Raw genomic sequence first — 23,184 nt, 5'->3', positions numbered from 1 at the left:
GGAAACCAAAATATAAAATCTCCAAGACCAAAGGTTAAGGATGACAAGGAAGATGGAGAAGAGAAGAACAGAAGAACATTCCCACCAGCAGGCCCCCCTGCCTAACAGCGCCTCCCCCCCCCAATAACTGCTTTGGAATTTGTCTCAGAGGATAACTGAGATTTAAATTGTTAGTTCATTAGCACAAAGGAAATACTGACTTCAGCCTTCACTTGCTTGCTCAGGCTACTCAGTGGCTAAGACGGGCAAATGAGCTCAGACCAGCTCTAGTTTTCTGGTGGGAGAAAAGGAATAGTGGCAGAAATATACATGTAGCAGGGAAAGAGAGGGCAAATTGTCTCCCATTTATTTTCATATTTTATTTAGAGATGAATTTACTACTGTGCTGTTCTTCAGTAGCTCTCAAGGTAGAGAGGAGAGTGGGAAATGATGTTGATCCCTGGAATCTTTCCTGCTTGCCCCTAAATGCCAGCCCACCCCTTCCTATCACCACAGGGCTCCTCTTAGAACCTTTTAGAAATACAAAACGTTCTCTGAGGTGGGGTGGGGAGGATGGGGGAGGGCTGTGAAGCCTGCCTCTCCAGACCTCTCCTATCTGTCTTCTACAATAAGAGGACTGTGTGCTGAGCTCTGAGAGAAGGAAGGACTTCCTGTGCGTAAAGATGGCGAATCCAGAGCTTTTGTAAACTGATTTGGAAATTCTTTGCTTTGGAAGTGAAGAGGATTTTTAACAAGCAAAAGGAGGTGGTTAGCTGGAAGGTTTAGAGGAAAGGTCACAGAACAAGTGTCTAGGTAGACAGACTGGTAGGATTTCACATTTGTTTCTGTGCTCTGACATTCCGAAGGACCAAGGAAGCAAAGCGTTAGAGAGTGTCCATTTTGCAGCCTTTTGCTTTCTAATCTCCTTATGGAAGGCATTGTAAAATCAATCTCGACAAACGAACGAGAGTTGGTGGAGTCTAAATTCTATTTTCCGAAGCCAGAGAATTCATAACAATGGTGGGTTTAAAAAAGAATTCAAATGGAAAGTGTATTCTCAGAACGCAACGCGGCAATTGTTTTTTAAAGCGGTTATTTATTATTTCCTAGAGAGACTGGTTAACTGTAACGTAGATGTAACAAAATAATGAGGCGAATGAACCCTAACTGTACATACTCTTGACAGAAATGAAATGCACACAGCATTGTAGCAGGTGAAGTGAAGCATTGTCTATCAGGGCTGTTTTTCTTGGCTGCATCTCAGATTGTGTGGGGGATCCTAACCTCAGGCACAATAGCATTCATAAACAGCCATACATTGCTGCTCTGCCTCCAACGACACATAAATACTCATTTTAAAACGAAAACAATCTTATTAAATACCATTCATTCATATCTGGATTTACAGATGCTTGTTATGTTGGAAAACCTGAACCTAATATAATCCTTGCATCCTGAGAAAGACAGAAAGGAAATAGTGGGTTAGAACATTACAAGGTCATAATAAGCAATGGTTTCCAAATGCAGAGAATTAGTTATTTTTATTCGGTAGTTGGACATTTTGAAGATCATGATATTGTCACCCTCTCTTTTTCTTTTTTTAAACAAAAAATTTTTTTAAAGTTACGTATATTTTTAAGAAATGGGAGGATTAGAGAGATTATATTAAAAATAACTTTTATTGGGCTAACCAAAGGCTATGTGGATTTTGGCTTTCTCTGTGGTGACCAATGTATACTTTCTAAAACACATGGTGATTAGTTGACAGGACAGGTGTTTGTAAACTAACAACAGTGATTTTTTTTGACTAAACTAAATTAGGATACATAGTTGAATTATAAGGATGCTTGCCAGGCTATGCTAATTACCACACCCAATTTTTATGGAAACACAATGCTCCTTCGAGTTTGGTAGTCATCATTACCCCCTCTATTCTATAACACCCTTTAAAAATTACAATCCCATCCATTCCTCCCCAAAATCGAATATTAATATAATTTGCGTTCTTGATGGAACTACCATCAGGACTGCAATGCCCCGCAGCTGAAATAATATTTAAAATAGAAGGGATTTGACATTTGAGAAGTCAGTGGCTTGAAATACCCAGTTGTACTTAGCTAATTCAGTCCTTAACCTCTGGTTTCAAATAAATCAATTACAGTCGATTCCACTTCAGTTCAGAAGTGCACAGGGTTTTAGTTAATTGAATACATTTTATTCACTTGCTAGGAATATTCATTTATCAAAATTCCAAATTTAATGTACATTTCTTTACAACTGAGGTTATGTTAGACTGCACAATCAGATCAAATTTGCCCTGGTTTCCCCAAATCCTGCTTAACATATACATTTTACCACTCTCTGAAAGAGACAATGTCTCCCTATTCCTTTTGTCAGCCAAAAGTAAATTCACAATAATTCCATGTCAGGCAAGAGAGCTACTTTCTCCCACAAAGCAAAAAATTATCTGTGGTCATCGGCCTTGCGTTAAGTTTAAATAGGTTAAGAACAAAGCTGGATTAATTAAGTTTTTTAAAAGTATAGACTTGAAATAAGAAAAATTATGCATGGTTTCTATTAGAGCTTAACTTTGCTGCAGCTGACAGGTATGACAGCATTTTGTGGTCTTAAAGCCACAGGCTCCTTTTCTTAACCCTCTCTCTTCCTCTGCTTCCCCCTTTGGCTTTTGGAGAAGTACTTGAATAAATACCCAATTGTTAACTGAAAGCAGTACAGTTAAATGTGCCCAAATGAAGTTGTGCTTTAAACAGATATTGATGTATGCAGTGTTTTATATTTATTGTTTGTAGCATCCTGCTGGCAGCAGTTTACTGTTTGGAAAGGAAAGGGGTTAATTAGCGTCATTATCAATCACTAATGCTTGCCTAACGTGTCCAAAGAATAATCAAGTTAGAGGACGGCATGAAGCCAACAGCTGCTTCATCCCAGTTACAGATCTCCTAAGCCACTCAGTTATAGGGTTGAGGGGTGGGGGGAGGTAGAGTGGGGAAGAATCCTCATTGCTTGGGTAAAAGGGCTGTAAAAATCGGGTCAACTCACAAGAGATCTGAGAGGCAGAAAGTACAAAATAAATAACCAGCGTTTTCACTGTCTACATTACAGGTGCAGAGATGGCAGCGGTTCTGAGGCAAGAGTACTGACATTTGCTCTTTAATTTACTTGATTATCCAAGTTGTGCATTTGAAGAAACGCATCCATGTTTCCCTATTGCTTAGTGCTATGGGTGAAAGAAATCTTAAAGTCAAGCAAAGAAGAAAAAAATAAAACCCACGCATACCACAGAAAAGCCCATTTCAACTCCTAACATCACCCAACCACCCCATCCCAGAAGAATGAAACCATGAAGCACAACAGGTAATATCAATTCTCACACCTCTGCATCCCCTTTTAGGATGCTCCGGGATATTTTTCCTTGTGAATTTCAGTGAACGAGATTCTTTTCTATATTAAACGTGGTTTACTACCTGAGTTGCACAGGTATGCCATCTCAGCTTCCTATTATTATTGCTACTCCCCCACCCCGCCCCAACTGACGGAGCCTGGCTCTGTCGCCCAGGCTGGAGTGCAGTGCCGCGATCTCGGCTCACTGCAACCTCTGCCTCCCGGGTTCAAGCAATTCTCCTGCCTCAGCCTCCTGAGTAGCTGGGATTACAGGCACACACCACTATGCCTGGCTACTTTTTGTATTCTTACTAGAGACGGGTTTCACCATGTTGGCCAGGCTGGTCGGGAACTCCTGACCTGGTGATCTACCCACCTCGGCCTCCCAAAGTGCTGGGATTACAGGCGTGAGCCACCGCGCCTGGCCTATTACTACTCTTAATGATACGGTCCTCCCTGTGACCCACCTTAGGTGGGAAACTGAAAAAGTTTGACCCTGTTATGGGTTCCTTCTTTCAATGTCTTTAAAAACATTATTTGCCAGGTTAGCCATGAGTTCAAACTGATGATCCCATTAATGATCAGAATTTGGCCAACTGTTTTTCTGAAGGCAAGGATGGACTTCTCTGAGGTGAAGTATTTATTCACAGTGAGCCCTTGTTTGATTGAACAAGACATTGATTTCTTTCTGCAAAACCAGTAGCCCAAACTCATCTTTGCCTGTGTGGACACAGATGAGAAATATTCACAATCACATTATGCACCGAGTCTTACCCTCAAAGAAGTAACTGATGTTTCCCATGGAAAGCATGAGAGTGGAAAGAGAGAATGTTGGGATGGAAAACTAGATAATTCATGTATATGGAAAGTTGCTGTGTTTAAAAAATAAGGAAAGGAGGAAAGAAAAGTGATTTCAGCCTGAATTTGGGAGGCCTAAAACGAAACTTTAAGTGTTATTCATGTGTAAAATTTTATTTCTTTTTCATCTTTGATGCCCGAAAAGGATAGCGCAGAACCAGCTTAGTTTTCACAGAGATGTTTATTTCTTAACAAAAGAGCAATACTTAACATATTGCTGGAGAAGTCTGTAGAGAAGCAGTGGCCCAGGGAGATGACCTCTCCACATTGGACACTTGCAACAGGTCGCCCTTTTTCTCTCACCAAAAAAAAAAGGGTCTCTAGGACTTTGAGGAAACTTCCTAGCCTTACTTTGATTTTCCTTTAACGCCCATTTAAAGGGGTGGGAATATTTTCATCAGCAGGGCGGGAGCTTTAAAAAGTGACCCAACCCATGCTGTGCTTTTGCTGCACGTGATTTTTCTCTGGCAATAAAGACCACATCCTTTAAATTCCAGTAACAAACTTAAACACACGCCCTCAACTGAAGGTGGTCCACAGCCCCTGTATGAGCAATCGATCTTGGCGTGTCTATCATGACTCTCAAGTTTTACAAGTCAAAAAGCCCAGGCCCTCCGGGTTTTTGTTTTTTTTTTCTTTTTTGTTTTTGGACTGGGAACAAATCTCTCCAAACTCACTCTAGAGTTGGTCTCATCACTGTTTTAAAATCCAGCCTATCCTCAGGATATGGATATACACACACTTATGGGGTGTGTGTGTGTGTGTTTGATCAAACTAAATTTAGCTAATATACCTTAAGATAATTCTTCCCCCTGGGGCACCGAGTTAACGCTAGGATCAAATTTCCTTTTGCTTTGTCAGCTACCATATCCTATTTCAGGATTCCCCCCTGTCTTTTTGGAGTCCCCAAGTCTGGGTTGCGCCTTTGTCCACAGCATGGAGTCAGTCCCCAGCGCCAGAGCTCAGCTCCCGTCTCCTGGACCCCTGCCTGGGAGGAGGCGGCGCGGTGCGCACCCCCTCACTGGGTCCCACCTGCCCCACCCAGGACCCCACCCGCTGGCAGGGCGCTGCCCTAGATGAATTCCCCGAAAATATCCTGCCATGCGCCACTTTGTATTAGGAGCAATTCGCTACTTGATTTGGACTGTCTGGCGTTGGGCGTGCGCGTGAGGGGATGGTAGAGATTGCGTGGGACGGGAGGTTCGAGTCTTGCCTGGGCTTGGGCGGCGGGGAGAGGAAGGACTGGCAGGGGCTGGAAGGACAACCAGGGAAGGAAATGCGGACGGCCTGGGCGGCGGCCACAGGCACTCGCGTCCAGGATAGACCCAATTAAACTGCAGTAAAACCCAGAGAAAGAGATTTGGGACTTGCTTGTGCCTCCTGTCTCCCTTAGCGCGCTTGCGGGTGCAGTGAGCAAGAGCCGGGAGGCTCCAGGTCAGAGTTTTAAGGGCCTTTTTTTTTCCACGGGAAGGGCGCTTTAATTAATGACTGGAGGCAGGGTCTGGGAAACTTTTGGCTCCAAACTCCCAAAGCAGCGCGAAGTTTCAGCATCCCTCGCCCGGGTGTCTAGGCAGATAGAGCTGCGTGGGAATCCGACTGCCGCACCCGCACCGTTTCTCTCCCATGCGGCCTGTCCGAGCTTTCCAGCCCCGACCCATTTCATCAAATATCTCACTGTGGGACTCGTCTCCCGAGGCCTTCCCCGACCTGGACCCAAGGAATGGCTGGGAACCCGCGCTGCCCTCCAAGCGCCTGCTGCCCAACGCAGCCTTTTAGGCACTTGCATCTTTACAGTCATTAAAACCTTGTTTCATTGCAACAATTCGGTTGACCTTCCAATACGCGTTCGAGCGGACATCCCGGACTGAACTAACTTAGCAGTGGGAAATTCCATAGGGGAGCATTTATTTGACCCCCTCTGGGTTTCCACACCCAAGCATGGACGCCCCCTCGGGATCGCCAGAGAGGAGAGCCTGGAGGGCCGCTCCTGGGGGATCCCAGGGCCATTTGCACCTCTGGGCATCTACTCTCCTCCCTGCCCGCCCCTCCTCTAGCCCTCTCTTCTCCCCCTCTCCTCTTTGTAAAAATGCACTCGGACTTTTCCGGGGCGGGGGCGGGGAGGCTGGCGGGGTTGGGCTAGAAGGGGGGGCTTCGCAGATAGTTGATATTCCGGGTCCAGCCGCTCTCCGCGCTCCCATTCTCTAAGCTCAGCCGGGGGGAAGTGTCGCCCCGGGCCAAACATATGCTTCTTTCCAGCGCGCTAATCCACCTTCAGCGTGGAGGCATAATTGCTCGAGTGTCCATGGATTCTCGGCGCTTTGTCCCTCGCTGGCTCCCATCAGCCCTGGCACACGCCATTTCAATCAAATCTTTTCAGAAAACTGTCTCCTTTTATCAAGTCCCAGCCCCTGCGAACGACGGGAGCATTTAACAAAACACCCTCCGTGTTCCGCCCGCCTCCCTCGGCTCTGGCGGAGCAGAGAGCTGCGATTATTGCAACAACTTTTCACTTAGTTCAGTCTCCGAGAAAGGGGGTGAGGGGGATGCAGAGAGCGAGCGAGCGCGAGCGCAAACGAACAACAAAAAAGCAACATCAGCACCCGGTACCCGAAACGGGTCTTTTCTAAGCCCTTTGTGTCAGGTGTATTGGAAAGAAAGGTCAAAGGTCACCCTCAAAGAAAAAACATGTTTCATCTGTTATTTTTTTTTCTTTGAAACCACAGAAATCGACTGCTTCTGTGGAGTGTTTGGGCAGTCCAGTGGGATAAAAAGACAGGCAGAAACAAGCTCTGTGAAATGGGCCTAGCACCCAGAAGGGTCCTGTCTAGAGGATATTATTGGTGGTTTCTGACTCAAAATGCTATGACAAAAAATCCCCAGCGCTGATTTCCATGTACATATCCAATCTCTCTTTTCCTGCTGGTGACAGGCGTAAATAAAAGTTGGATCTGAAGATTTCTGCCTCGGTTAATGTGGAAGTCTCACGCACTCCTGATCTGATATTTTGGCTGAATTCCTAGCTTCAGGAGGAAAAGCTTTTAATTGATTAGGAGAAAAAGAAAGGAGGAATGACAGTGAAAAGATGAATTCTCAAAAAGATCTTAGAAGCAGATAGAGAGGAAGTATTTTTGACGCTGGAGAAAAAAAGTCAAATGCAAAAGACTGGGCGTGAGGTTTGATTTTGTGTAGCAATTATTATGCAAATAACACACAAACAGAAGAGATTGTAGTTCCATTATGAGAACACAGCCTTGCTGCTTGTTTATAAAATGAGAACGTCAGGGTAATATACAGTTTTCTTCAAATCCACAAACACTCCATATTGAGACTGATTTAAGTGACTTAGGTACTTTCTTCTGCAGCATTTTTTTTTTCCATGGTGATCAAGGGGAGGAAGGCAATGTAAATGGACATGGTTCCTTGTTCTACAGTCCTACAGCATAGTGGGCCTTTATGGCATAAAGCTCCAAGTAGCTTCTTAATGATTCCCCTCCCTCCTCATATATCCAGGCTAAAGTAGACTGTGAAGGGCTTGAAAGTGATCAGTTGTTTCCTGCTCAAATGGACCCTTCAATGCCAACCCTACCGGCCTTGGTCCACTTTCAGATTCAGATGAAATCATTGCAGTCTCCCGGATTAACTAAATGGATGAGCCAAATTCACTGTTGACATTGATGCCCAGGTGGTGTTCAAGTCAAACCTCCATGATCACAGTTTTAAGATGTGGTTGGCAACATGCTGCCTTAAGTCCTCTAAAGTGTTCAGGCTGTGGGATGAGAAGTGATAGGACTTTGGAGCAAAGGCTGTCCTGACTCATCCTGAAAACTGGAAAATTGGGTACATTTCATAGCTCAGTAGCTTCATGTCTTAAGAACGAGAAATCACTTTGTTATGGTTATAAAACAGTAAAGGATGGATAACATCCTTCAAAACCCCAACCACAATAATTGCCAAGAGAAAGAGTGATTCTTAAATTTTTATTCATTTGCTTATATTATGATCTTTTTGTAATTACAGAACAAAAGAAAGACTCAGTAACACCAAGACCTCCTCCAGCCCTCATTTCCACATCCCTATAGTTACATGGGGGTGAGGGTGGGAGTGGGCAATGGATTCAGAAGGAAACAGTAATCTTCAAAGGAAAAAAGAAGTTAAATACTAACCACCAGTATGGCAAGGGCTATGAGAACCCTCCACTGGGGGAGACTATACTCAATAAATATAGTTGTTGCGTATTCTGTTTCCTACCCCCATACTCCATAGCCAGTTGAATGGAAGCACCCAAGATAATGGTTCCAAAAAGGGTAACTATTTCCATGGAATATCAGGGAGCATGGGCGTGTTGAGTCTTAACCTTGAGGATGTTGCTTCACGTCAGAATGATCTTGGAGATTCCCATGAAGTTCAGAGACTGGGACACTGAGTAGGTTTCTCTTCTTGTGACATGAGACATGATCAGGTGGTTCCAGCTTCTTGGATCCATGAGAACAAGGTGGGCTTGGGGGAGACCCATTATTAAGAGATAATGAGTTATAGGGAACCTCTAACCAGTCATGGGACTGCACCTATTAAACCATAGGTTAAAGTTCTGATGAGAAACTTCTAAAATTAAACCAGCCTCATTATTAAATGAGACCATTCTTGGAGGGCTTTTTCTTTTCAAACACTCAAAGAGATGAAGGTCTCCAAACCTCACCTCTACCACTGCTTTCTATCTCTGCGCTCTATAAGGTTCTGCAGCATCTTGCTAGTTTAGCTCAGGAAAGCCAGGGGGAGGGCTGGGAGGGAAGGCTGGAGTGGCAGTCCCTTACACGCTCTGGGAAAGCCTGTGTTCCTCAGTGACATAGCTTATAAGTGGGGAGAATCCACCTGCCTGTTCCTGCAGGGACCTTTTGCAACTAACTTGATCAGGAGATTTGAAAGGAAGGCTGGTGCTAACTGAACAGGGAAGTGCTTCGGGGAATCCTCGGACTGGTAAATCCCTTGCTATACCCTCTAGTATAACTCCCAGCCCTTGGAAATTAGTGCCATATCAAGAGAATCAAGTCACTGGTCTGTGACTGGGATGCTGGGCTACTTAGGAAAACCATCTCAATTGGTGTTACTAAGTTTGAAGAAAGCTCTTCTAAGGAGAGGAATCTAGAAACAAGAGTTGAGAGAGCCCTCTTGAATTTCCCTCCTACCCATCATCTCCCCTTCTCCCCTTACTGAGCATTTTGGCTGAACTTACTGTTTCTTTGTTTTTCCCTCTTTGCTGAGAAAACTTTAAGAACCTTCTACTCGGCTTAGATTTAACCACAACCTTTACTGAATCTGGCTTATGAAAACCAGACTTCTCTAAGAGACGGGTCTTCTGGCAGCAATTAGTCTGACTTTTCTTTAACAAAATTCTTTGTAATGCCATTGAGAAAACAGGTCGGTTGGTAGGAGTTTGTGGCAGGGAGTGCATATGTGTGTGGGTGAGTACAAGAGGGAGTAGTTGGGGTGGGAAGATGATGTGACAGAGGGCCAATTTGTATGATTTGGTGGAAAAAAAGTCCCAGTGTTAACACATTAACTTTGGGAGCTGTGAAATATTTAATTAGTGCACGGGTTGAGATCCTATTAAAACTGGCTCTATTTCTGAAGGCTGCCCTGAAAATCTGCTTGTCCCTTTTCCTATGTGCAAAGTGTAAAACAGCATTGCCATCTCTCCTTGCCACGGAATTATTTCAAACAGTTTACTACAGCAGTTTGTCTTTAAATGCAGAGCTGCCTAGAACAAACAAAAGAAAGATCCAATGAGTGAATTTTCGAATGTAGGGTATTCCAGGGGTAGATATGAGGGAAGGGAGAGAGAACTTGGAGGAGTAAGGAAACAATACTGTCATCAGCCCAGAAGCAGCTTCTCAGTTTTTGACTCCTGGGGCAGCAGCATAGCCCTAGAGATGCCCTCCTCCTCCCCACAGGTATTTAAACATCCAACCCCACAACACACACACAACAAACAAGAGACCTATTCATTGAGTCTGCAAAGCCACCTTCTTCTCGTGGTTATGCAAATACTAAATTGAATCAACCGGCTATAACTGTTCAGTACATTGCTGAAATATGATAGAAAAAAAAGTTGAGTATTCCAAGGAAATTGATTCCAACAGTTCATTTTCAGTTAGTGTGGATGTCTGTGTGTCTGAAGGTGGAGACACAAACACATTTTTTTTTTGTTAAAAGTTGAGGCTGCCATTCTGAAAAGCAGCCTACAATTTTACATTCCCCTTCTGCTTTCTCTCCTGGGGAGATAAGAATTTGAGCCATTTGAGATGCAATGCAGCAAACTCTGGGCAGCCCATCCCTGGGGGAGAGGACTCCTCCCTGAACTCCCTCTTCCTCCTCCTGGTTTCCCTTCCTTGACAGGACCCGAGGTCCAGTTGAATTGAGAGCCCACCCCAGGCGGGAAGACAGCCAGCTCCTGCATTCAATTCTGCCTGCAGGAAGCAAGGGTTGTGGAGACGGCCGGCGACCCCGCTGGGAGCAAACACAGGCTCCCCTTGGCTTTCAGACCTGGGGCGCAAGGACTTCCTTTAGGCTACGGAGAGATCTGGGTCTTGAGAGATCTGGGTCTTGTTCTGGAAAACCGGGGGACACCCAGGGCGTTGTCTCCCTTCTCCAGGCCTCTGGAGTAGCTGATTTAGCAAACGTATGGACAGCCATGCCAGCAGTACCTCAGTTTCCCTAATGCGGAGACCAAGGAGGGAAGTTTTTGAGAAGACCTGGGACACGCTTGTTTCTCGGGAAATCAACGTGGGGGCCGGCAGGAGGAGGGAGATCAGTCTCTTCTCTGTAGTCCAAGGTAGTGTTTCCTGGCGCGGGACCCTGGGCAGTCCCAGTAATCCAATCCCAGCCCAGAACAATCAGGGCAAGACGCGGCGCAAGCTCTCCGCCACCATCTCCATTTTACACATTGTCAAAAAAAAAAAAAAAAATCCAATCTTTCTGCACACCCAATACATCATTTCAATAAGAATGACTTCACTTTAATAAAGATTTAATACGTTAAATCTGTCTTTGTCGCTGATTGATGCTCCTTTGTCTTGAAAACGATTTGGGTTTTACCGATCAGGAATTCTGGGGGAAATGCTGTAATTCAAAGTCGAGGGTTGCTATTATTGTTTGATAACACTTCCCGAAGAGGAAAACACCCCCATGTACGCGCTGACACGCACACGCGCTCACACGCTCAGAGGCCTGCTGGCTCCTTCTCCTTGGGCTTTCTGGCGTGGAAACCTAGCAAGCTTTCCTGAACTGCCCGGGAAGTGGGGGCCGGGGAGCGCGAGGACAGGAGGGGGCGCGGGCTGGGAGGGGTGGGATGTGGAGCCGAGCGTCTGTCGGAGAATCATTTGCCCTGAATCGCAAATTTTCACGGCTTAAAAAGAAAAGGTAAAGCTAATGTCTGGCTCAATTAATAAACATGGTAATTTCACACCCGGAGAAGGACATAATTTCATCCGACCGCTATCGGCGCCATCACAAAGGGTCAGGGCGCAGCTGCGGCGAACCCGGGTCATTACGGAGTCGCGGAGCGGCTCCCGCGCCCCGGCCCGGCGCGCGCCTCGAGGCGAGGAATGGCTGCGGGCGAGGCCGGGGCTTCCCCCGATAAAGGACTTACCCACCGTGCGGGAAATGGAGCCGCTTTCAGACGAGGAGTAATCAGCTCGCAGACGTAGCGCCCGCCACGGCTCCCCCTCCTTCCCCCTTCCCTATTTACTTTTAAAAATAAAAGATGAAACAAGCAAATACCATCTCCCCATCATCTCAGTCTTTCTCTTCCCTTCTTACGTCTTTTTAAACAAAACCACGACCAACACAATATGCAGACGCACACATACCTATTTTTATTTTTTAGAGGTTGTCTTTGATTCGCTGTCAATAGAAACCTATTGTATTTGTAAATTTCAGGACAGTTGTAGTTGATAAATTTCTGGTGTCAAGACTTGGGGCCAGGAGCTGGGAGACAAGATATTAGCTTCAATCTCATAATCTCTTAATCACATTACACTTTAAGTGAGAATGTGTAATTTCACCCATCAATGATTTATTTAAGCATTTGCAGCACAATTACTTGTCTCATACGCAAATAGTGACTGGAGCATTGTTTGCTAGAAAGACACCCTGAGATTTGGGAAACAGATCATATCTTTTCCGTTCCATTACGTGCCCCACCTCGGAATAAAAATTCATCTGTAATCGAGACCCGCAGGGCCAGTCTCCTCAAAGGAAAGGGTCCCAAAGGCAAACCCACCCGAACCACAAGAGGCGCGCCCCTCCCCCCTTCTCTGGGTTCAGATTTTTAAGCAGATCTTCAAAGCTAAAATAAATGCCCATTAAATAGCCACATGCAAATAGGATGGAGCCGGGCAGCTAAACACACAAAGCCCATCTCACATAAAACAAAAGCATGATTGATGGCAACCCGGATGCTCGTGTGTTTGGAAAAAAAATTATACTTGTCCAGTCTCCCAGTTGTCTAAATTATTGAACAGCGATGTGCATATTTCAACGGGAGAAGGTGGCCGAGGTTAGGGACCCATGGTCGGCGCGAGGAACGCCACAGTGTGGTATATTTGGGCTGGGAAAACCTCCTGTGCAAAGAATTTTAACACATTCTCCTCTGGGCGGCCGAGGAGGCCACGCTAACCTGACAGCTCTGGGGCAAATGGTTAGAGAAAATGGATCGCTTTCCTCGGCCCAGGATCCCCCACAGCCCCACCCCGACCCGGCCCGGGGCGGCGTGTCCCTCGGTAAGGCTGACCGCGACGCCACACACCCCGCCTAAGCTGCAGAGGGCGGCGGGCAGGGCCTGGGTGGTGCAGCCTCTGGGCGGGGCCTGCGCAGCAGGCGGTGCTGATTCCGCGGTGCCCAGCCCAGGCGGGAACATCCACCCGCGACGTGGCTGGGAGCCTGGGGAGCTGAGCTGAGTCCGGGGTTTGCTTCGTCAGCAGGGCCCAGGGTGCTCAGTCCCCGAGGGAGGCGCTGGGGGAGTCGGCCTTTGTTCTGGCACTTTCACGGCCTAGGAGTTAGGCAACTCTGGGGAGGTGCGAGGGGACGCTCCGTCGGGCGGGGGAGGCTCGTACAGTGGGGGCCGCGCTCTGAACTCGAGGCACAGCTAGGGGAGAAAGTGCAGGAACCTGGCAGCTCTTGGGGATTTACTGAAGCAGAGTGTGGTAAAGTAAGTGGGAATTGAGGGAACTTTGCAGTATCTCACTTTAAATCTAAAAGGAAACATTTGAAAATAAACAATAATCTGTTCTCTCATTCTCTCTTCATCTTTGTCTTTTTCTCTGAGTTCTTCCTTGTCCCTCTAATTCCGTTTCTCCTCTATTTCTGTCTATTCTCAACTCTCCAGCCCATCTCTGTGTATCATTTTTTTTTCTCCCTCCCTTTCTCCGCCCCTCTCTCTGCCTTTACAAATATGCTAGAGAGGAAAACAACCTGGGCAATTCATGCTCGTAGCCACACGGAGAGTGGATCTGTTCTGCGGAGATCAGGCGTGACCGCCTGTTGTCCGCCAGGGCACCCCCGGCGCCCCCTTTCTTGCTGGGCTGCGGGTAAGAGACGTGTGGGCCCCTATATTGTCCTACGCGTGGGGAGAAGCCAGTTTTTCCCACGCATCAAATCCTAACTTCAAACTTGAATCCACCTTCCTGCTCAAGAGTCAAGCTCGGTGGATTCATAATAGCAACGACAAAGAGTAATTACATATTAGAAAACAAAACAATAATTACACCACCAAGTTGACACACCAGTCAGCGAAGCACAGTCGCTTGGGCTGGAAACAGCAAAGCCCGCAGCGCCCGCAGCTGACTCAGCAAATCGGAGAAGCCCCCGGCCCACTCCCACGCCGGTCCAAGCTGGACAGCCGATGCGCCCTTGCCCCTGCCGCAGTCACCTGCTAACAGGCCTTCGAAGTCTCCCTTAATAAGATCTGATTTGGGAGCTGTCTGGCAGAAAAGCATCTCACAAGTACCATAGAACCGGTTTCTTGGAGAGATGTTTTGTTTTTTAATCAAAACGGACACACAGATTCTTGAGTTTGAACTCTTGTTTTACATATTCACATTTAGAACAGAAAAAGCTGGTCTTTGCATGTTAATTTCTCCCAGCACCTGTCACTCGGTTCCTGGTTACTTTATGGAGCCCTCAGGCTGGAGTCTTCGGGTTTCCTCTTTCTCCCCCTAAGAGTCAAGGCGGCAGGGGCGTTTTTTAACTTCCTGGATGGGGGTGGGGTTAGAGGGGGACGAGGTTAGAGGCTGGTGATTGGCCTGGGCTTGGGACCCAGCGAGAGGAGCGTGTCCCTAACCTAGGCCCCTCGCAATCGCTGCCACATCCCCGGTTCCTTTGGACTGGCGGTCGGGGAGGCTCCCTTTTCGGGCATTGTTCCCCCTGACCCCCTTCAGGGGCTCCAGCGCGTCCTCGGGGTCTTCCCAGGGCCCGGGCCTGGACGGTGGATTAGAGATGGGGACGGCTGGCGAGTGTCTGGGGGCGACACCCGTCCGGACTGCGCAGCTCGCTGCTCACTGAGGCGGACTCCGCTTGCCGTCCGGGTGTGAAAGCAAACACGTTCTGTTTGGGCCAGGAGCCCGCAGCTGGAAGATGCAACTGAGCTGGAAACACCAGGCCTCCGTCTGGGAAAGATTGAGCCGGAGCCTCTATTCGGGCCTCTCCTCTCGCTTCCCCCAGGCCTGTCTTCCCAGGGTTGAAGCCCGCCTCAAAGGCAAGGGGGGTTGGGCGGAGGGCGCCAGTGCGCTTGTGCCAAGGGGGCGTCGAAGGACAAGAGCCTATCTTGGGGCTGTGCCTCGAAAGGCGCTAGCATGCCGCGCACCCTGGGCCTGGGAAAATGCCCAGAGCGTCCTCTTAGGCCCCAAATAGGAGGAGTGCTCAGGCCCGGGGACCTGCCGCAGGCTGCCCTTAGCCAGGCGATGCCATCTGCAGGCGGCGAGGTAGTCGGATTTGGCCAAGAAGGGGAAAAGCCGCAGCGACCCACGGTGGGCACCTGGGCCTTGGGGAGGGTGGAAAGCCGGCGGGGACAGCCAGGAAAGCGCGCGGGGCCCAGCGCCCTCTAGGGCACACAAGCCCCGCGCTGGGTGGACGGCTCTCCTTTCATCCCCCAGGGCTCAGGGAAGGACAAAGGACCTATAAAAAAATCTAACAACAAAAAAAATATCAGCTTGACCCCCAAAAGAACACTGTTTAATGAGGTGGAAAATTCTTCCACACAAATTGCTTTTTCTACTACTTTATGAGAGTTCATAAATGTTAATGAAATCCAGTTACCAAAAAGTAACATACATCATTGCAGCTGAAGGGAGGCAGAGGAAGGAAGGTGGTGGTTAACGTACAATCATAATTAAAATAACAGCAGCGGCAGCAACAATGCTGCCTATGGCTAATGTGGTTGGAGGCTCAGTCCAGAGCCGCACCATTGTATCTGATCTGGGTTGGCCACCGGTGTTTCCCTGGACAGGAACAACAGTGGCAGCAATGGCACAACCACAAATGTAGAAGTGCAGGAGCCGGTGGGTCGCAGTGGAAATAAAATCACAAAACGCCCCTGTTTCTTTTCTTTTGAAATAGAAAGGTTGTTACAGACTCAAACTTCTTCAGAATCTATGCAGAAAGAAGAGCCCAAGGCAATGCCTGGGAGAAGCGGAGGGGAGGGGCAAGCTCATTGTCCTCCACTCCTGCCCTATATGTTTGCTTTTCCCTTCCTCTGCATATCAGAGGTACACTGCTATAGCCGGTGATCTTATTCTGGCTTTTTTTTTTTTTTTTTTTTTTTTTTTTTGAGACAACGGTTTCACTCTGTTGCACAGGCTGGAGTGCATGGGCACGATCTTGGCTCACCGCAACCTCCACCTCCGACGTTCAAGAGATTCTCCCGCCTCAGCCTCCTGAGTAGCTGGGATTACAGGTTACTGCCACCACGCCCAGCTAATTTTTGTATTTTTACTAGAGATGGGGTTTCACCGTGTTGGCCAGGCTGTTCTCAAACTCCTGACCTCAGGTGATCCACCCGCCTTGGCCTCCCAAAGTGCTGGGATTACATGCATGAGCCACCACACCCGGCCTTCTTCTGACATTTCTATGCGCAGCACCCAGCCCAGAGTTGGCACATAGTAGGTGCTTAATAGGTGTGTATTGAATAAGTGAATGATTGAATGGACCAACAGCAGAAAGTTAAAGAACTCAGTGAACAATCTCCTTGATAATATCTGAAGATGAATTAAGATGCGCAAGCACTCGGCCAGGTGCAGTGGCTCACGCCTGTAAACCCAGCACTTTGGGAGGGTGAGGTGGGCAGATCACGAGGTCAGGAGATCGAGACCATCCTGGCTAACATGGTGAAACCCCGTCTCTACTAAAAATACAAAAAATTAGCCGGGCATGGTGGTGGGCACCTGTAGTCTCAGCTACTCGGGAGGCTGAGGCAGGAGAATGGCATGAACCCGGGAGGCGGGGCTTGCAGTGAGCCAAGATTGCGCCACTGCACTCCAGCCTGGGAGACAGAGCGAGACTCCGTCTCAAAAAAAAAAAAAAGATGCTCAAGCACTCAATATTTTCAATATTCACCAAATATTTTCTGATAACATACTATGTGTCAGGAACTGTTCCAGGCCCTGAGGATACAGTAAGCAAACAAAACAGACAGAAACCCATCTTCTTATGAAGCTAATATTTTGAATTGGCCTGTTTTGGCTGATGTATTATTTTACATGGCTGGGCAAATGGCCTCTTATGTAACTTTGGGAAAATAACTGTTACCCTCCAGATTCCTCTTTATGAAATGGAGTTGAGGAAAGGAGATGTGAAGTCTATTGATGAAAGTCATGTAGAGAATACGGTTTTAAGGAAGATGTTTTATATTTCTTTAATGGGATCATTTCTCTATGTCTTTATTTGTTAGGAGTCAAAAATATTTTTTTTTCTTGTAAATAGCTAGGACAATTTGAATATTTTCCTTTTCCCCTTGAGAGCTGCTGGAATCGTATCATTTTAGCTTTGCACATATTGCTTAATATTTTATGTAATCTAAATACAAGTGCTTTCTTTTTTTTTTTTTTTTTTTTTTTTTGAGACGGACTCTCCCTCTGGAGTGCAATGGCGCGATCTCGACTCACTGCAACCTCCGCCTCCCGGGTTCAAGAGATTCTCCTGCTTCAGCCTCCTGAGTAGCTGGGATTACAGGCTCACACCACCACGCCCGGCTACTTTTTGTATTTTTGATAGAGACGGGGTTTCACCATGTTGGTAAGGCAGGTCTCGAACTCCTGACATCGTGATCCACCCGCCTCGGCCTCCCAAAGTGCTGGGATTACAGGCGTGAGCCACCGCGCCCAGCCACAAGTACTTTCTTAACAAAATAGGGACTAAAAAAATAAACACAAGTACTAATACTAATAACTATTTTTTTTTTTTAGCCATTATCTTTTGCCAGTTACTGCACTCAGTGCTACATAGGCTTTACCTCATTTAAACTCTTGGCAACCCTTTGAGATAGGTGCTGTTTTTCCTATCTTTATTTTTTAAATGAGGGAAACAAGGTTGAGAGCAGGTAAGTGATGGGGCTTAGGCCACCAGTAAGTAATCGGCAGTGCCTCCTCTGGAACTCAGGTATCTGTTACACTAGAATGAAGGGCCTACGACCCTAGGAGTTCCAGTCATTTGCCCTCAGCTTTCTTGTCTATAAAATGCAGTTAATACCCATCTAGGCTACATTGTTCACGGTGTGGTGAAATTAAAATTCCATCTATTTATGAAAACACTTTGTAAATGTAAGAATGCTCCGTGAATATACTGTTGTTTTTTTTTTTGTTATTATTATTATATGCTGTTTCTTATCTGTAATTGTTGGTAGCTACAGTAACCTACTCTGCAGCAGCAACCGCTGAAATTGATTGAACTTTGGCTGAGTGATTGTTTTGGAACATGAGCGGTGATGGATCTGTTGAGAATGAGATAGAAAGATTCCTGGTTTAATGGAGGAAATACTGTTGGAGAAGATTTGGCTGTTCCCACTGAGTCTCCCTGCATCCTGTGGGATCTCAGGGTCTGGCAGGAGTGGGTTTCTGGCATCCCCCACCCCCATCTTCTTTAGGGATATCCTTCCTCCTAATTGCAGGGTGCCCTGTTCTGCCTTGCCTGGACCATTAGCCCTGCTCTCGGCCATCACTCTAGGCAGCCAGTCCAGGCACAACAGTGAGAAAGGTTAAGTGTTCATTTTTGTAAGTAAACTTGCAGTGTTGCTTTGAGACAACATAATTACTACTTCCTACACCCTATTGTATCTGGTAGAGAAATGGTCACCAAGACATCAAACAAACATCAAGTCTCTGTCACTGCCTCCTGCACCTGTTATCCTCCAAAAAGTGGGCAAGACTTTGTGGATGTTTGGAAACCTAGTGCCATTTCACAGTAGTCACTTGTCTGAGGCAACACCTGGAGATGCCTTTGCTGTTTGAACCTCGGGTCAGTTAGTCAAGGAATGAAGAGGCAGAGCTATTAAGAACTACTGGCTTCTGGATTGTGCCAATCAATCTTTATATTTCATTTATTCATCTGTTCATTCATTTATTCAATGCTTTTGAGCTCTTTTCTAGGAAGTAAAAAAAAATCCCATTGAGAATTTTATTGCCTGGTGGGAGGCAGATGAATACAAATATAATTACAGAACAGTGAAGTAAGTTCCAATAAAAGATTTATACACAGAGTGGTGCTGGACTGGTTACTCATCTTGATGTACGGAATTAGGCCACAGCATGCATTCTCAACTGGGGTGACATTGTCTTCAAGAGGGCAAAAATTGGTTCCCGGGAGATGAAACAAATCTCAGATGTTACAATGGTCTGTGGTCCTTCAAACTAACCCTACCTGACAAAATGTAACTCCTTCGTGTTCAATTTCTCTTGTTAGACTTTATATTGAGGGAGTGATAATAGTGAGAAATTGAGAACCACTGGGCTAGGTAGGAGAACTTGACTCACTAACTCAGGCTGAGTGTGCTTAAGACTACTAGTTTAGGCTGGGCGTGGTGGCTCATGCCTGTAATTCTAGCACTTTGGGAGGCTGAGGTGGGTGGATCACCTGAGGTGAGGGGTTCGAGACCAGTCTGGTTAACATGGTGAAACCTGGTCTCTACTAAAAATACAAAAATTAGACGGACGTGGTCATGTATGCCTGTAATCCCAGCTACTCAGGAGGCTGAGGCAGAATTGCTGGAACCGGGGAGGCAGAGGCTGCAGTGAGCTGAGATCTCACCACTGCACTCCAGCCTGGGTGACAGCAAGACTCTGTCTCAAAAACAAACAAACAAACAAACAAAAACTACTAGTTTAGCTATCGTGGCTGACTTGCTCAGTTGGTTAAAAAGCAGCAACTGGCCTGGCACAGTGGCTCACGCCTGTAGTCCTAGCACTTTGGGAGGCCGAGGTGGGCGGATCACGAGGTCAGGAGATCGAGACCATCCTGGTTAACACAGTGAAACCCCATACAAAAAATTAGCCGGGCGTGGTGGCTGGCGTCTGTAGTCCCAGCTCCTCAGGAGGCTGAGGCAGGAGAATGGCGTGAACCTGGGAGGCGGAGCTTGCAGTGAGCCGAGATCACGCCACTGCACTCCAGCCTGGGCAACACAGCGAGACTCCGTGTCAAAAAAAAAAAAAAGCAGCAACTACTTTGGCTGCTTTGTCCAAAAATCTGTTATTATTTTACCGATTAAAAAAATTCCTGATTCATGGCTTGATATAGGGAAACCCCACACCCTGTGCCTCATAAAATAGGGAAGTGAATTCTCAAATATTCCTTTAGTTCCTTCAGAAATTAGTTAACCCTGGAGAAGCACGGAAAACCAACATTTGGCCTCAGTTTCCCTGCTTCAAAATAAAGCTGCTAGATAAAACGACACCTCTAGAAGGGTGAGCTTTTGGACAGATGAATTTCCATATTATTAATTACAAGTTAATAATATGTTGATTTGTTGTTGAATTTGCAGTCATGTTTCCTTTTATTTATGCAGAGGTTAAGATATCTACTTTTAAAACACAGAGAAAGCAATGAAATCCCTTCACAAGGTTGTCCGTAATTTATTCTTTTGGTTTGCAGTTTTTATCCTTTGGACTAACTGTAATTACCACTTCCATATCTTGCCCAAAGCTTAACCTAAGAAATTGCTGAGCCCAAGATCTGAAAATTTAGAGACAGCTTTGGAAGGAATTTTTCACTATATAAAGACATTTAAACAGTAGAACATAAGACAAGTTGGAAAATGTCCTAATAGACTCTAACAATCGAGAAAGCAGAAATGATCATAATTACTAAACAAGTGAGTGAAGAGGGGAAGGAAAGGTGGCTTGAGGGAGAAAAGGGGATGAAAATGGTCACAAAAATAGGTTTACCTGAAATGGCCTCATTTACAAAGAATAGTAGATCCCCCTTTTCCCCCTTCCACCAAAATTTAAAAAATAAAAAGCCCTGCCACCCACAAAGACACCCTGGGTAGTCCTAAGGAGCCAATGAGCACATTAGGGTGTGCTAGCAGAAAATCTGGCTTGGGACTCATTGCCAACAAAGGGCAAAGCCCAGTCAGCTGGAGTTAGTGACTTCCCAAAACAGGGCTAAGGGGGCGGGAGTGGGAACCAAACCACAGTACTTCTCAAATAGCATTTCATTCCATCTGGGGCAGAAGGCTCTGTCCGGGGCCATGGGTAGATATAAACCTTTATATATAAACCCTTCTTGTGTGAAGTAGCCGCTTGTCCAGTTACATACCATAGTCACATAGACAGGGACACAAAAGCCATTTGTTAATGCTTCAGACAAGGCTGTAGGGGAAGCATGAGAAGGTTGACCCACATTCCTGAGCGAATGTAACAAACAATTCTTCTCATTCACACCATATGAGTATTGACTGTTTTATTGTAGTCTTGTTGTTGTGGCTGTTATTCCTTTAATAACACCATTTCCAAAAGTTTAAAAGTTGACTGCTAACATTTGCTTCGCTCTAAATCTTGGTGCTCAAGTTTTGGGGGGGGGGTGTGTGTGTGTGTATGTGTGCGTGTAAAGAGGTAAAGAGGCAATTTTGTTAAAAGGAAACTAGTTTTTAAACTCCCAAATATTTCTATCTTTTCATCTACAACATTAGATATCTTGAAGGAAATAACCCCCACTCTAAAGTAAAGATGGACATGCTTGGAGTTGGCTGTGGTTTAGTGGAAAGAGGAGTGGGTTTGGAGGCTGAGGAACTGGCAGTTTTGGGCTGTGGGTGAGCCACTTACAATGGGTATACTTCCATTTCTTCATCTGTAAAATGACCATTGTGATACACACACACACACACACACACACACACACACACACACACATAGACCATGGGGATTTTGGGTGGAGTAGGTGAAATAAAGGCTACCATAAAACTACAGAGTTCTGGCCAGGCACGGTGGCTCACGCCTGTAATCTCAGCACTTTGGGAGGCCTAGGCAGGCGGATCACGAGGTCAGGAGATCAAGACCATCTTGGCTAACATGGTGAAACCCCGTCTCTACTAAAAATACAAAAAATTAGCCGGGCGTGCTGGTGGACACCTGTAGTCCCAGCTACTCGGGAGACTGAGGCAGGAGAATGGCGTGAACCGGGAAGGCGGAGCGTGCAGTGAGCCGAGATTGTGCCATGGCACTCCAGCCTGGGCGACAGAGCGAGACTCTGTCTCAAAACGAAACAAAACAAGCAAACAAACAAAAACTGCAGAGTGCTTTGACAATGTAAAGCGGTTTTATAATCAGGCTGGAAATGAGCTAACACCAAGACTTTCCCTCTGAGAGTCTCATATCCAGGTATTCTTCCCTCCAGTCCGTTTGCCACACTGGGTTAATGCTGAGTATTTCATTGTGGCCTAGAATTGTACTCCTAAACATGAGTCCACTTATGTAAGTTGCCTCCTCGAAAAACTGCAGCAGTCCTTCTTTTGTAAAAATTAACCTCCTCTTAGCCTGGCAGGTAAGCTCTTCCCCAATCCTACCCCAAACTGCCCTTCTAGACTTTTGTTCCACTAAATTCCTGCAAACACCCTGTGCTTTGGCTGCTCCAGGCTTCCTGCTTTGCCTTGAATATGTCAGGAACTTACAGGACTCGTGACCTTTGCTCAGCCTAGAATGCCATTCCTCTCACTCAGAAAACAAAAAAAAACTTTCTTACCCTCTAAATCCCAGCTTACAAATTCATCTCATAAAGCATCTCTAATCTCCCCAGTCAGAAGCAATTGTCTCTTCTCCTGACTTTTTATCGCATATTTCTTGTAACTTTATTTAACCCTGCTATAACTCTGTTTAACCTCTGCTGCTGTGATCCTGGCATCATCATCATTATTTATCGAACGTCCTTTATAATAAAGTTAATAAATGTAATGTTGTTCATGCTTCAGCTACAATGAGGCCCTGTTTAATAAAGCATGGGGAAAAATTCTCATTCTGTTTTGTGTTGGGTTAGTTGTTTATGTCTGTTTTCTTTACTGGGTGGGATGACAAGTTTATTGAGGGTAGGGCCTATGCTTTATTTATATCTGCGTTCTCCATAGTGACTGGCAGGGGATCTTGCATCTAAAGTAACTAAAATAAAATTAAGTTAATCAGATACGTTTTGTGAAGGTTTAGATCTCTTGGCTGGAAAAATGTTAAACAAGAGACAGTAATCAAAGGAGATTTGGAAATGGGTGCATTTAGAGAGAAAAATGTGTTCTTAAAAAGCAGTGACTCAATTTGGTCTCCTGATTTTTTCAATTCGATAGATCTTTTTAAAGAAAACCAAGTGTTGAATTTCTCTGTCAGTGAAGACTTTGTGCTGAGTTTTCATGCTGGGTTTTCTTTGAGCAGAGTCCTCATCAGCCTTCCCACTTCCCCGAAACCCCCCAAAACTCTGAATTTT

This window comes from Pongo pygmaeus, chromosome 5 (assembly GCF_028885625.2).
Source record: "Pongo pygmaeus isolate AG05252 chromosome 5, NHGRI_mPonPyg2-v2.0_pri, whole genome shotgun sequence".
In the NCBI taxonomy this organism is placed as follows: domain Eukaryota; kingdom Metazoa; phylum Chordata; class Mammalia; order Primates; family Hominidae; genus Pongo; species Pongo pygmaeus.
Note: the sequence above shows the minus strand (reverse complement) of the source record.